This window comes from Lutra lutra, chromosome 4 (assembly GCF_902655055.1).
Source record: "Lutra lutra chromosome 4, mLutLut1.2, whole genome shotgun sequence".
Taxonomy (NCBI): domain Eukaryota; kingdom Metazoa; phylum Chordata; class Mammalia; order Carnivora; family Mustelidae; genus Lutra; species Lutra lutra.
Window position 1 is genome coordinate 42,300,044 of NC_062281.1, and position 15,110 is coordinate 42,315,153.

The following is a 15,110-nucleotide window of genomic DNA, read 5'->3' on the forward strand; positions in this document are numbered from 1 at the left end:
GTAAACAGGTGGAAAAAACTTAGATGATATGGTGAAAATGTGTGAAGAGTCAACAGCTGGCCTTGAACCACACACATTTATCAATGTATGTGAGTTTATGAGGGTTTTGGTAACTAAAGAGGAACTGCTTAGAAGGAAACCTAAATTAATGAGCTATCGGGCCTGAGGAGAAGGTCTTTTTTTTTTTTTTTTTAAGATTTTATTCATTTATTTGACAGACAGAGATCACAGGTAGGTTGAGAGACAGGCAGAGAGAGAGAGAGAAGAGGAAGCAGGCTCCCCGCTGAGCGGAGGGGATTGATCCCAGGAGCCAGGAGCCTGGGATCATGACCTGAGCCAAAGGCAGAGGCTTTAACCCACTGAGCCATCCAGGTTCCCCTATGAGGAGAAGGTCTTAAAGAGGACCCTATTAGAATGCTTCCCTCAATCCAGCTCCTCTGGTCACGGGGACACTCGGTTTACATATGCACAGGCATATTTAGCTAAATTTGAACCTGTGTGTATTTAAAGATTCATAAAATGTCTTCCTAGAAATAAGAGTATTAGAGTATAATCTATTTTTATCCTATTATTTCATTTAGTGTTTTATTATTATTTAAATAAACTACACACTGTTTGTCCTAATGAGTATTTCACTGTAGGAGTTTTAGTATGTTTGATTCTGATTTGCTGCCTTGGACCTTGCTGGATCTGTCCTGAACCACACAACATTATATACACTACCTTTTTTTTTTTTTTTTTAAAGATCTTATTTATTTATTTATTTGACAGAGAGAGACATAGCAAGAGAGGAAACACCAGCAGGGGGAGGGGGAGAGGGAGAAGCAGGCTTCCTGAGGAGCAGGGAGGGGCTCGATCCCAGGACGCTGGGATCCTCGTGATCATAAGCTGAAGGCAAATGCTTAATGACTGAGCCACCCAGGTGCCCCTATACACACTACCTTTAAGGATATCTGAAAAATTCTGAGTTCCAAAATTCCCCAGGCCCCCAAAGATTTTGGAGTATAGTTTGTAGACATTATTTTTAGCAAAAAAAGCAAATAACACACTTGTAGGAGATCGTTCCATTGTCCCAGGTTAATATCTTTTTGGAACAATTTCTAATACCTGTTACTCTGGGCTATGCAGATTTCTATCTTCCCCTCATTGGATAAAGTCCTCTGTTACATTCTGGCACTAAGATGAAACCAATACTTAGTTTTTAAGCAAAAACACTGAAAAGGTTTAATCCTCTCTGGTAGTAATACTCCTAGACTGCGTTACACTCTAATTAGGGGCATTTATAGGATTAAATAAAGCATGACGGACGGCAGCCTGGTTCACTTGGAAGAGCAGGCAACTCTTGACTTGGGGTCATGTGTTCAAGTCCCTTGGGTGTAGAGATACTTAAGTAAATAACTTTTTTAAGATTTTATTATTTATTTGACAGAGAGAGGGATCACAAGTAGGCAGAGAGGCAGGAAGAGACAGGGGGTAAGCAGGCTCCTTGCTGAGCAAAGAGCCCGATGCGGGGCTCAATCCCAGGACCCTGAGATCATGACCTGACTCAAAGGCAGAGGCTTAACCCACTGAGCCACCCAGGCGCCCCAGTAAATAACTTTTAAAATATTATGTAAAGAATGAGTTAATTTCTCCCTAATAATTCAGCATTGCCATTATGAAGGTGAGTTAGTCACTGTGAAAACAGGGCCTGGCTCCAGGCCTTCCAGCCACTTGTGTCTTCCAGCCACCCCTGGGCTCAGACCAGCTGTCCCTCCTGGCCGCTGTCAGGTGCTGCCCGTCCTAGCATCCTCACTAATGCGCCAGGGCTGGAAAAGCTTATTTGGGTGTCTAAAATAAGAAGAAAGGATCTAGTAAGAGCTTGCACTTTAGAACATCTGTTTTGGATACTCACAGTCCCTTGTTAGCCCTTCCTCCTTCTCATCTGCGTTACTGACTGAGGTCCTGGGTAAATAACCCCCAGAGGGCCAAGGCACCATCATGAATCATTCTTATTTGATCTATAAGGATTAAGGAGGGAAATAGAGGATCACCTGGATATTCTTTCCCAGAGTGACACTAATCAACATCTTTCGTAGGCCAATGTCAAGTTGAGAACATACACTGATATCATTGACAACAAGTTTTGTGTATGTTCAAATATTCTGTGAATTGCATAGAAGGAAAAAGAAACAGGATTACAATGTAAGACATGCTTTGTATATTTCCTTGAGTTAAACACAGGGAGGTAACTGTTATTCCCCTTTTACGGGTGAGGACTAAGGTTAGGTCAATTAACCAAACCTCTTACAACTAGTAAGCGACAGAAACTAGATTATAACCCACCTAACTCTCAAACCCATGTTCACTTTATTTAAAAAATCACAAAAGCAGTGCAGGCTTGTTGTAACAAGTCCAATGGAAGAGATGGGTTGATGTCTCCATCCCCATCCCAACTCAAGAGTACAGACTTTACTAGCTAGGATGGTATCTTGCCACTTCTCTCTCCAACTTCACGTAATTACACAGACACACATATAAACATTTCTTTATTTTCCCCCTTTCATTAATGTTAATCTGTAACCTTTCCTACTACTCAATTGATAACATTCAGAGTTTCTTAGTCCACACATGTAACCCTAACTCGGTTACTTTTTTTTAAATTTTTTAATCTTTTTAATTTTTTTTAAAGGTTTTATTTATTTATTTGACAGAAAGGTCACAAGTAGGCAGAGAGAGGAGGACACAAGTAGGCAGAGAGGCAGGCAGAGAGAGAGGAGGAAGCAGGCTCCCTGCTGAGCAGAGAGCCGGATGTGGGGCTCCATTCCAAGACCCTGGGATCATGACCTGAGCCGAAGGCAGAGGCTTTAACCCACTGAGCCACCCAGGTGCCCCCCTAACTCGGTTTTTAAAAAAGTAACTGCACGGTATGTTCTGTACTACAGACAAACCACAATTTATTCAACACTTCCTGACAGAAATTCAAATTGTTTTTAGGCTTTTGCCATTACAAATAATACCGTGGTAAACTTTCTTGAACACACGACTTTACAAACTGGAACGTTGATTTCCACAGGATGAATGGACAAGAATAACGTAACTGAATGTAATCTCTGCCTTTTTTTATTTTAATAGATAGTAGGCTGCATTCCCAAGATGTAACTAATTCATATTTATAGCAGCAATGTATGAGCGCTCATTTTCTCACGCTCTTGCCGGCACAAAATATTAGTAATCTCTCTCTCTCTCCGTGCCTATTGGATGGTTGAAAAATGGCATGTCACTGCATTTCTCTGATTACAGGTAAGGTTGAGGTTTGTGCTCTTGTTGGTCAGGCTCGACTCATAGAGACAGAGTGACGTGCAAGGCCAGTCGATGGCATGATCTTCTCTAAGGTCTGGTAGAGTCATTCCTATGGGGCGGGGGCAAGATTTCCTGCACCATGAACCGTTGGTGGGCCAGCAGGGTCTATACCAGGGGGCATGAGAGAAAGGCATAAAAACAAAACTAGGTTCTGAGCTGTGACCAGTTCAAAAGCAGTACATAAATGGAGAGTGAAATGAGGTTACTTTTACTAACTTTCAGACTCCGTGACCTTTATCAAAACGAGATCTCACAGGGAAGCGAGTAGGGAACCTTGGCTGGATGCCTCTTCCGTAAGCCTCGCCCCTCACCTGCAAGCTAAATAAGAAAGAAGGAAAAAGAAATGACAGAAAGAGGGAGAGAGAGAAACCAAGCTTCCTTCAGCTGGGACCATGTTCCTGCCAGAGCTGGAGGTTTCTGGGGGGCTGGGCTTCCAGAGGCTCCGATGCAGGAAAGCAGAGGGCAGCTGGCTCTCCTGCAACTTCAGTCCAATCTCTCCAGCCGCGAGTGAAGCCTGAGGACAAACCAGAGGCGGTAAGTGGAGGAGCCAGCTTCAGTGTAACTACGTCTTCGACTGGAGATGCCCCTTGAGATACATCACAGAACCCCTCCGAATCTCACTGTCCTATTTCAGAAAATGAGGGAGGGGGTTGAAATTTTTGATGTGCGAGGCCTCCTCCAAGGTTCTACAGTTCGAATTATAAAATGTTGATTGTTTTCTATTACTTTTTGTCCCACCTTCTATTGGTATCCATGAAAAAGGAGAACGATCATAACACTTGGAATCATGTCTTGGGTTCAAGTTGCAACCTGCAAGCTACACAGTCTCAGACAAGCCCTTTGATTCCTCTGAGCCTTTTCCCCTCATCTATAAAACTTACCAAATCAACCTTGTAGGGCTGTGGCAAGACTCATGTGAAGGGGGCATTTGTGAGAAAACTTACAAACTCTAACAGTGTTAAAACAAATGTAGTACAGTATTCTTACTAAATCCGAACCACTTGCTTCCACTGTTTTGCTGCATTTAAACTTCACTCATCAAATATGTCAGTCATTCGTTCCAAAAATGTTGACCGAGTGTTTGGGGGCACTAGAGTTACCTTAGTGAACAGGATTTTGGAAATTACTAACTTCATGGGACTTGGACTTGACAGTTCTTCTAGTATCTGGATCAGATAAGGGAATCTGGGCCCATAAATATTTCAGCAAGGTACGTTGATGATAAATGAGCGGTATCCAGTGTGTATCTCCAGTAGAAATGAATTCCATAAATGTGTACAGAGCTCTTCTTAGGGCTCCATAGTGATCAGGCACTGTTGTAGGCATTAGGAGATTGACGCAGACCAAGTTCCTGGCCTTCTGGAGCTCACATTCATAAGATCGAATTGGTTAGACGATCTGAATCCTATATGGAAAATACAGCCAAAGGAAGGTACGAGGGTGATTTTGAGAGGTCGAAAACCTAGTTCTGGACCCAGAGCTTCTGACCTCTTGGCAACAGTGTTTCCCCTTATCAGAGCCAAAGGCATTATAAACTCTGACGCCTCATGCCTCGTTTCTAATTCCAAGTCCTCAGAGCCTGGACAAGTGAAGAGTCTGTACTGAGAGTCTGCTTTGTGTTGCCTCCAGTGCTGGACATTTTATGTGCGTTCTCTCACTGGATGTGGAAAGCTCCGTGACAGGCTTGGACTCTAAGACCTTGAGTGATAGGAGGAATGAGGAAAGGCAGAAATGTAGTTTCAGATGAATATGCCCTCAGTGCCCAAGGCTGGCCGGGCACAATGCCAGGTCCTCGGCACCCACGGTGAACAAGCGTGGATCCTGCAGTAGAGCGCTTTCAGTGGGGGATACAGACCCATATGATAACCAGACAATGACCAGGGCCATGCAGTATGTGGTGTGTTACAACAGGGAATAGCAAGGAGGTGACAGGAGACCAGGGAAGGGGCTTTCGGTTGCCCCTGGCAAAACTGACTCCGTTTCTTAAGCTACACTGAAACAGACTGGCTCGTGCTATTAGGAACCTCAGGGCAGAATCAGGACTTAAACAAGGAAACTCTCTCCGCTCTCTGTGTCACCATAGGCTTTCGTGCTGCAGGTGCAACGTTCTTCCAGAGGAACATCGGTTCATACGGTGACCTTGGAGCATGACCCAGGCTTCTTAGCTAGCTCTCAGGGAAGGAATATTCAGGGAAGAACTCTGGCCCTGCTTGGACCGCTCAGCTTTTCCCCTGAAACTGTCGTGGTGCCCACCAATGGGCCACCAGGATTTAACAAGCTCCGTTCGCACACCTATCCCTGTTGGTGGATGGCGGGTAGGTTCTGAAAGCAGAAGAAAGGGAGAGGGAGAAATGCCCGCCTGCTGAGTCACCCAAAACAACAGCTACCATAAAGAGGCCCCTCCCTGGAGTGAGCGTTGCAGTCATGGAAAAAGCAGGAACCCAGAGAAAGAAGTTTGCGTGCTGCGTTCTGGCTGGAACCGTGGTCGCACCTAAGAGCTGGGAGGAAAACCAGACTGTGGGGGGCTCTGAATGCTGGAGGAAGGACTCCAGAGCAGCCTGAGGGGAGCATGCTGACAGCTTTGTGCAGAATCTCTGCAGTCCTCCCGAAAATCATTCAGAGCCACAAGAAGGAAGGTTTGAGACCACTACACACTTAGATCTTCAGTGAAATGAGGATGTGAGAAAGGTCACAAGCTTCATACTGTGTGCGGCTTCACCCCTGCACCAGCGCAGGGCAGCTCCAAAGTGCTGTTTGCCAGCTGCCACAGGGGAGACCAGAAACTGCCCAGAGGCCTGGGGAGAGGGGGCTGCCGGTCCCAGCAATCCCCAAGGAAAATTCCACCCCTGCAGGAGAGGACTCAGCCTGGCTGGGAACTGCTGTGAGCAGGACTGGGAAGAGAAAGAAAGAAGTCACCCACATGCCTGGAGGACTCGGAGGGACAGGAGAGGGAAGGAGCGAGGAGCACGCTGGCAGGAGGGGCAGGACTCTCGGGGCCAGCGGCTTGGTCCGGAGAAGGAATCAGGGAAGCTTCCTGCTGGTCCTGGGAGCCCTCCTGAGCCAGGCGGGGATCCTAAAATCAGACGAGGCTCCATAAAGTAAAGGAAGTCTGCACCCCTGCATCAACAGAGGAGGGAGCCCTCGAGCTGAGAAGGAAGGCAGGCTTCCCCACTCCCATCACAGGATTGTCTTGCAAACCGCTGGTTTCGAAAAATCCAACTCATGCAAAAATCAATGACGAAACGCTGCGTCTCCACCTCCAATCAGAAGCACGTTAGAAAAACATCCGTACAAAGGCACTGCCAGAAAAAAATCGGAAAAGGAGGAACAGAACTGCCCTGCAGACAATGAAAACTCTTCGGGCAGGAGAAAAACTTAATCAGCCTCATCGTATTAGAACAGTTAAAAAGCGTCACCAGGCAGCGGCGACTGAGCTAGAGGCTGATGGGTCGGAAATCACTCAAGGAAGGGGTGGTCAGGCCGCAGAAGGCCGCAGACAACAGGAAGACAGGAAAGAGGAACGGGGCGGGGGGGGGGGGGTGTTAGAAAATAAGTGTAAGAAAAACACAGCAGTGTTTCAGAAACCAAATTACAAGAAATACAAGCAAAAAGAGGCACCACTCTAGAGGACGTTGTGGAAAACAGAAGAAAAGTGAAGAAGATAATGTAGAAATAAATAAAAATCATTAGAGAAGGCACGATAGGGATGATAGGCAGGCAAAGGAAGTTGGACAAATGTAAAGTTTAGAGTCCCCGAAGAAAAAACCCTGAATAGTGGAACAAAACAAGTATTTTAAGTTATCATTCGATTTTAGGTAGGGTTTGGACCTGGGATTGGATGGAAAGTTTGGCCCAGATCACAGACCTCAATTTAGGAAGCAGGTGGGAAGGAAAGGCTGGAAGTCATCTGCGGGTGGTGGTGGCCTCCCAGGTCCCAGGGGCTCTGCCATTCAGGACAACCCCCAACCCCTCATGCACACACACCCAGGGGCCTCCCAGGAGCTTTTCCCACGCTGTGACCGCCCCGCCCATGAGGGAGCTTGGGAGCGGGATGAGCAGCTCATTCCCCTGACCGCTGGCTCAGCCCAGAGTCTCAACTACCTACAGAAGTAGAGGCCAGGGCCGAAGGAGTAAATGAGATAAATACTTCAGGAGGAGCTCCTTAGACACAAGTCAGAAATCAGAGAACCAGAAAGTATAAAGATGAGTAAAATGAATGTGACTACATCACTCAGCTTTATAAAATCTTAATATTTTTACCGTGTTTGCATCAGAAGATTTTAAGGAAATACAACTTTAAGGATACAGGTGAAGCCTATTACAGACCCCTCTGATCCCATTCGTCTTCCTGCCCCCAGCCCAAGATACTACTACCCTGAAATCAAGGATTATTTTTGCAAAACATGCCTTTATGCTGTTATTAAGTATGTATCAATAACTATATGTAATATCTGTTTCACACGCTTTCCAACTTTATATAAATGATATCATACTGAGTGTTTCTATCTAAAATTTGCTTTTTTCCCCATATTTTTGAAAAGCATCCATGTTGATCCAAGTGGCTCTACTTCGTTTTAACTCTAGCCCAGTATTCCTCAGTGTGACTAGACCACCATGTATTTACCCATTCTTTTGTTGACGGACCTTTGAAAAAAAGATCTGACAGGTTTGGTTTTGTTTCCGGTGTTTTTTTTCAAGTTTTCACTCAAATTCCAGTTAGTTAACATACAGTGTGATATTGGTTTCATGTGTAGAATTTAGTGATTCAACACTTCCACACAACACCTGGTGCTCATCACAAGTTGGTGATGGTGGTTGTGTGTATGTGTGTGTGTGGTTTTTTTTAATAAAACTGAGACATATCCCTACTCTATGATCCAGAAATTCTACTGTTAGGTAAATACCTAAAAGGAATGAATATGTTTGTCTACAAGTGTTCACAGCAGGAATGTTCACATACAAGAATGTCCACAGCACCTTTACTTAAAATAGCCAAGAACTAAAAAAATAAACAGGTGTACAGATATGATGGAATACTAAGCAATAAGAAGGAACAAAGTACAGGTCTATGCAGCAGCACAGGTGAGAGTCAAAAACGCGTTAAGAAGCCACTGTGAGGGGCGCCTGGGTGGCTCAGTGGATTAAGCCGCTGCCTTCGGCTCGGGTCATGATCTCAGAGTCCTGGGATCGAGCCCCGCATCGGGCTCTCTGCTCAGCAGGGAGCCTGCTTCCTCCTCTCTCTCTGCCTGCCTCTCTGCCTGCTTGTGATCTCTCTGTCAAATAAATAAAATCTTAAAAAAAAAAAAAAAAAGCCACTGTGAGGGGCAGCTGGGTGGCTCAGTGGGTTGGGCTTCTGCCTTCGGCTCAGGTCATGATCCCAGGGTCCTGGGATCCAGCCCTTCATCGTACTCTCTGCTCAGTGGGGAGCCTACTTCCTCCTCTCTCTCTGCCTGCCTCTCTGCCTACTTGTGATCTCTGTTTGTCAAATAAATAAATAAAATCTTAAAAAAAAAAAGCCACTGTGATTCCATGTGCAGTGTGTACACACGTATAACGCAGTTTGTATGTAATACAAAGTTCTAGCATTGAACTGGTAAAACCAGTCTGTGGTGGGAAAAACCCAGAACCGTGGCTCCCTGATGGTGGAAGGTGGAAGGGGGTATTGCCAGGGAAAGGGAACTTTCTGGGGGTGATGGTAATGTTTTGTTTTGTTTAAAGATTTTATTTATTTATTTGACAGAGATCACAAGTAGGCAGAGGCAGAGAGAGAGAGGAGGAAGTAGGCTTCCTGCCGAGCAGAGAGCCCGATGTGGGGCTCGATCCCAGGACCCTGGGATCATGACCTGAGCCGAAGGCAGAGGCTTTAACCCACTGAGCCACCCAGGCACCCCGGTGATGGTAGTTTTTAAAACTTGACAAGAGTTTGGGTTACAAAAGTATATCCATTGAGAATGTATATGTAGTGTTTGTACTTTTCATTTTTTTTTTAAGATTTTATTTTATTTATTTGACAGAGAGAAATCACAAGTAAGCAGAGAGGCAGGCAGAGAGAGAGGAGGAAGCAGGCTCCCCGCTGAGCAGAAAGCCCGACGCGGGGCTCGAACCCAGGACCTGGGATCATGACCTGAACTGAAGGCAGCGGCTTAACCCACTGAGCCACCCAGGCGCCCCTGTACTTTTCATTTTAAATAAGTTTTAACACACACACACACACACACACACACACACACCTAAAACGATATCGAACTCTGTTAATGCTAGGCATGCTAAAGTATTCAGGGGAAAATACACTGGTATCTCACTTTGTTGGAAATGCACCGGAAAATAAGATGAAATAGTGGATGGACAGAGGGATGGATAGATGGAGAGAACTATGATAAAGTAGGAATAGCAAAACATTGATAGAATTTAGGTGCTGGATATACAGGTACTCATTATAAATTCTTTCAGCTTTATTGGGCATTTAAAATTTTCGTAATAGGGGCGCTTGGGTGGTGCAGTGAGTTTCGACTTAGGTCATGACCTCTGGGTCGTGAGATCGAGCCCTGTGTCATGTCAGGCTCTGCACTCAGTGCAGAATCTGCTTAAGATTCTCTCCTCCTCTCCCCTTCCCTCCCCTATGCTCTGTCTCTCTCTCTCTAAAATACATAAATAAATCTTTAAATTTTCATAATAAAATGTAGGGAAAGGTTTTAATATTTAATCTGTCCAAAACCCACTCTTGATTTCATTCTGCCCTAAAGCCACTCCTCCCTTCAACTTCCGAATTTTAATAAATGACAGCCGTTCAGCTAGTTGTTCACCTCTGCATTGCCCCTGACCCACACAAGGAATCCATCAGCACATCCTTTCAGCTCTACTTTCAACATCCGTTCCGGATGCACCCAGCTTTCATCAACCCTACCACCCGAGCCTGTCCCAAGTCACCATCCTCTCCCACCTGGATCACTCTAGTCTACTGAGTGACCTCCCTGCGGAGTCTATTTTCCACCCAGCAGTCCCACGGGTTATTTGTAAACAAACGCTCCCTCCCTACATTCCAGCCATACTGACCTCCTTGTTGTCCATTAAGTAAGCCAAGGTCTTCAAGACTTCCTGTTCCCCTGCCTGGAATGTTCTTCCTCCTTATCTGCATGGCTTGTTCTCTCACTTGACTTGTTCAGATTCCCTGAAATCTAGACAATATAGCACCTCACAGCACATTATACTGCTTTTATTTTTCTTCTTATTGCTATCTGACTTATGTTTGCTTGCTTTCTATACCCCTTAACTAGAATTAACCTCCAAGGAGGCAGGAATTTTGTTTGCTTTACTACTGTGTCCTAGTGTTTGTTGAATTAATGAATGAGAGAGACAAAATGTCACCACCTCCATGAGTCCTTCCCAATCCACTCCCCACCTCCTACAACTTAATAGTTCCCTCTATCATATTCGTTTTTTTTCCTCTATTGCTTTTTTTTTTTTTTAAGATTTTATTTATTTGACAGAGACACAGCAAGAGAGGTAACACAAGCTAGGGGGAGTCGGAGAGGGAGAAAGCAGGCTTCCTGCCAAACAAGGAGCCCAATATGTGGCTCAATCCCAGGACCCAGAGATCATGACCTGAGCCGAAGGCAGACAATTAACGACTGAGCCACCCAGGCGCCCCACTTTTCTCTACTGTTTAATGATAGTCATTTGTTACACATTTATCCTGTCCCCCACCCCAACAGAGATATATATAGCTCTTAGATGGAGCTAGGGGCCATTTCTTGTTAACTGTCATATCCCCTGCAGTTAACAAGAACAGTGCACGGCCCAAAGCATGCTGATCCACCCTGCATCTACCTGCCAACTTCAACCTCTACCCAGACCTTCTAGATTTCCAACGCTGCCCTGTTTATCTCTGTTCTCTCTCTGCACCGTGGAGTTACCACAAACCCTTCAGAAGCTACACCTATTATCTCTAAGGGGCTCTAGCTCCCACGTGTTAAGATGCCTTTCTTCTTTTTTTTTTTTTTTTTTTGTCAGAGAGAGAGAGAGGGAGAAAGCAAGCACAGGTAGACAGAGTGGTAGGCAGAGGCAGAGGGAGAAGCAGGCTTCCTGCCGAGCAAGGAGCCTGATGTGGGACTCCATCCCAGGATGCCGGGATCATGACCTGAGCCGAAGGCAGCCGCTTAACCAACTGAGCCACCCAGGCGTCCCAAGATGCCTTTCTTCTCAAGTGCACCCCCACCCCCCCAGCCTCCCAGGGTGGCCAAAGGCAGCTCCCACAGAGCCAGGCTCTCTGGGCCTAGACTCCTAGGTGCTTCTGGAATCCCAGATGCCAGAAACAGCTCTGCCTCTGGAGGGCAGCACTCAGCCATGACCCTGCTGAGTCCAACGTGCCTGCTGCAAAGGGAGTGGTTGGTCCTTGGAGTCTGGTTTAGGAGGGCCCATTTCGGCTGCCCCCTCCATTCATTCCACAAAGGGGACTGCGGTTGGCCAGGCACGTGGGTGTCAGGTATGAAAGACGCAGTTCCGGCCCCCAGGGAGCTCCCTGCTGCCTGGTAGAGGCCAGCTGGCATGGGGGAAAAGGAGGAAGTGGGAAGAAAAGAGTGTGAAGAGCCCCACCTCAGAACAGGACAGCTTTCCGGAGGAGGTGGTATTTGAGTATTATTGGATTTGTGGGAATTAGTTGAGGGAAGGCAGCAGAGGGGGAGAGGAGACTGGGAGGTGCAGGTACAAAGGTCCAATCGAGAAGGGCAGGGGGTGTGTAGAACAGCTCTGCAGTTGAATTTCCCAGGTGCAAGAGGCTTTGTGTGTTAAGGGCTCTGGCCTTTACCCCAAGGCAATTGATAGCAGGGTGGTGGTGGTGTGAGCAAATCTGTGCTTGAGAAAGAGCTTAGGGGGCACCTGGGTGGCTCAGCGGGTTAAGCGTCTGCCTTCAGCTCAGGTCGGGATCCCAGGATTCCAGGGTCCTAGAATCGAGTCCTGCATCAGGTTCCCCGCTCAGTAGGGAATCTGCCTCTCCCTTCCATGTTCTCTCTCTCTCAAATAAATAAAATCTTGAAAAGAAAGAAAAAAGCTTTGGCAATACATCGGAAAGCAGATTAGAGGGGGTAACACGTGTCAGGAGAACCAGTTAGGAGGTCACTGCACTAACTGAGGAGAGACTGGAGTTGTACTGAACTAAGGTGGAGGGAAAAAAGGATTAATTTGGAAACAACCCGGTGGTACCTGGAAGCAGCACAGGAGTGCTGAAGTCAGACCCTGCCACCGGTCCCAGGGAAACTACGTTTGTGTCTAATCTCTGAAGTGGGGATGACAGTAACAGCACCTGCCTTGTTGTGCTGGTGCAGGACTACAAGGAGTTAATACAATGGAAAAGCTTAAAGTAGAGCTTAGCTCCGCTTAGGAAGTACTAGTTATAATTATGAGGCTCAGAAAAAAGAAGAAAGGAATAACTAAGATGACTCCTAGCATTCTGCTTTGGAAACTAGATCTGCAGTTCTCAGTGTGTGATCTGGGAACCTCTGGAGTCCCAAAGCCCCCTTCAAGAAGACCACAAGGTCAAAACTGTTTTCCTGGTGTTAATGTTTGCTGTGAGGATGCAAATGGCAGTGGTGGTGAAAACTGCTGGTGTCCTAGCATAAATGAAGACAGTGGCGTCAAACTATACTAGTAGTCATGATACCAGCACTCAGCAGTACAAAAAAAGGGAAAAAACAGGTTTACGGGAAAATGTCCTTGATGAGGCAATTAAAGGAATAGTCTAATGGGCAATTCAGTATTAAAATATGAAAGGATTTTTTTTCTGTTGATGTGTTTTGACTAAGATGAATAAACACGTTTAATGTTAAAAAAGTTTTAGTTCCCTCTTCATATGAGATATACTGGTTATCATTTAGCCATACTCATTTTTGCTTAATTTCAAATCAACTCTATGACCAAAAAAAGTATTAAAAATACAAAAAAAGTATTAAAAAGTAATAAAAATACTTTGAGCAAGAAGATAAAGTAATACTGAATGATCCTTCAAAATACACAAATAAAACAAAAAGTATAAATATCCATGAGTGTATACTAATATAAATAAATCACTGAATGAGATAGTAAATGGGAGAGAAGAGACAAATCTAGCAGAACTCCAAATAAATAACGTAGATATTTTATCTTGAAGCGAGGGGCATAGCTCCCCACTCCTTCCCCGTGGGCTGCACATGGTGATTTTTTCCCAAGCAGTATAGTATTTGAGGGTGGGAATGGGGGAAGTAAGTCTACAATGCAAAAGCCTGACAAACACTACTAGGTAATCAAGGTGAACATCAACAGTCATAAACCGCGATGATAGTATGTACTCTTGATATGATATGAAGAAAATGGCACTTTGCCTCTGTGATATTCTTCCTCCAAACCTATAACCTCAGTTTAACCATTAGAAAAACATAAAAGACAAATTCCACTAGAAGGGTATCCTACAGGGCCACCTGGGTGGCTCAGTGAGTTGAGTGGCTGCCTTTAGCTCCCATGATGATCCTGGGATAGAGCCCCACATCTGGCTCCCTCTGCTCTGCCCCCCCCCCCACTCCTGCTCTCTCTCTCTCTCTCAAATAAATAAATAAAATCTTAAAAAAAAAAAAGGCATTGTACAAAATACTTGGCCAGCACTCCTCAAGACTGTCAAAGACATTAAAAAAATAAGGAAAATGTGAGAAACTGTCACAGCCAAGAGGAACCTCAAGGAGACATGAGTTCTAAATGTAATGGGTTTGGATCCAGGAGCAATAAGAAGACATTAGGGTAAAACTGATGAAATCTGAATAAAGCATGGGTTTTAGTTAAAAATAATGCATTGACATTATTTGTATGATAATAAATGTACCACACTGTGTCAATAATAGGAAAAAGTGTGAGGTGGTCAGGGAGGGTGAAGGAATATATGGAAGCTTTGTTCTACCCTCTCAATTTTTCTGTAAATCTAAAAATTTCTAACAAATTGGATTTTTTAAAACCTTATTATTAATTGGTGAATAATTCTACCATCCATCACTCTAGACTTTGAGAACTGAAGTTCTATAATGGGATATCCTATGCATAATTCAATTCAGTATTTACCAAGGTCCTACTCTGTAGGCCTTTGAACTGCTGGGTACTGACTATAAAAAAATGAACAAGATCCAAGGCCTCGTAGGAGATAAAAGACATTTTTAATAGGTAATTACTGTACTGTGAGGTGAGCAGAACTGAAGCGCAGAGAGAAAGGGGTTTAGGAAGGTTTTGCAGAGGAGGCATGGAGAGGAAGAGGTACAGAAGCAAGAAATAAGTGAATTGAGCCTTTTTTAAACCTGTTCCTCTAAAAGTCTTGTTTTTCTCCCTGTCCTTTTTTTTCCCTGAAAATAAAAGCACTGTAGAGGCCAATACTTTATTTAACATGGTGTTTTAACTTTACATGAACAATGGGAAAAATATACTTTAGAAAATGCCAAAATTTCCAAAATTATCACAAGCATGAAAGAATATACATTTCAAAGTGAATTTTCAAAGATTTATTTATTTGAGAGAGAGAGAGAGAGAATAAGGGGGAGAGGGAGAAAGAATCTCAAGCAGACTCCATGCCGAGCACAAAGCACAACTCCGGGCTGAATCTCACAACCCTGAGGTCACACAAAATAAGTGAATTGTAAAAGCGAGATCAGTGGGAAATGAGGGGACTAAAATGTGAAACAAAGATAACATATTGAAAGATGATATCTAGAGGCGTCTAGCTGGCCTCTAGACAGTTGGAAGAGCCTATGACTTTTGATCTT